Here is a 1,120-nt window from a genome sequence, read left to right as displayed (position 1 = left end):
TCCTTCCTCGTGCCATTTTTTTAAATAAACAAAATTATTAAACACATCTACGATAGTTTATGTTCTCTTAAATCCCATCTCCAACACTATTATATCAGATCAACCCACCGTCACACGGGTACCTAAAAATAAAACAGTTTAAAGTATAGAATTAAGTTAATAATAGTTCAATAATATTTACAGACAGCAACGAAATATATTTGGCATTAGTAAGTCTTATGGAATTATTTACACAGTGATTGCCAGATTTACTGGTGGTTAGTAAATATTATTGGCTAAAGAAATTTTTTTTTCTCAGTGTAGCTAAGAGATAGATGATCGTTTTATAGATTTTATTCATTCTTAATTAACTGGTAGGGGAAGGAGTTTTAAAAATACTATACAAAATATCTATTTCTTGTGAGCTGTCCAGTAAAAAGATTTTTCAATTTCTTTCAGCAGAAACAAATAATAACAATAATAAATGATAATAATGCCCTTTTCACTGGAAGATAAGAGTGATAAGAGAAGTATCTTTCGATTTTTTCATCAATATTATCCGAGCCCTTTTACCCTTTTCAAATATTTTTTTTTCGCATTTTTAACTGTCATTCCAATTCTAGAAAATCTGAGAATATTTTTACTGGAAAGCTAAGGAAAAATGGATTTGTTATGTACTTTAAACATTATTTGCTCTACCTGTAAATTAAGAGTCGATAAAATGGATAAATCGCTCATCCGCCTCGTATCTAGGCTCCTATTATTATTAAATATCAACTAAAAATCAAATGAAAAACAAATAATTAAACGAATTATTAATTATAATAATTATAATTCTCAAATAAATTTGCAAATATGATGCAAATAGGTCCCACTAGACGAGAAATCCTCCATACACATTACATATCATAAATTAAATCGAAAAATCAAAACTCCAAAAAATGTTTTTCAATCCGATATTTTTTCATCCATATTTTGAATAATTAATTTCATTTTTTAATTAATAAAAAATTGTTTCAATTATTTCTTAAAAAACAATTCCATCTCTATTGCATCTATTTCATTCACCACAAACCATAACCCAAATTATTAAATAATTAATAAATAAATTACACAATTTATTGAAGTTTTTCAACAGCTC

This window comes from Fopius arisanus, unplaced genomic scaffold (assembly GCF_000806365.1).
Source record: "Fopius arisanus strain USDA-PBARC FA_bdor unplaced genomic scaffold, ASM80636v1 scaffold00107, whole genome shotgun sequence".
NCBI lineage: Eukaryota > Metazoa > Arthropoda > Insecta > Hymenoptera > Braconidae > Fopius > Fopius arisanus.
The sequence above is the reverse complement of the archived record's forward strand: the minus strand, read 5'-3'. Positions refer to the sequence as shown.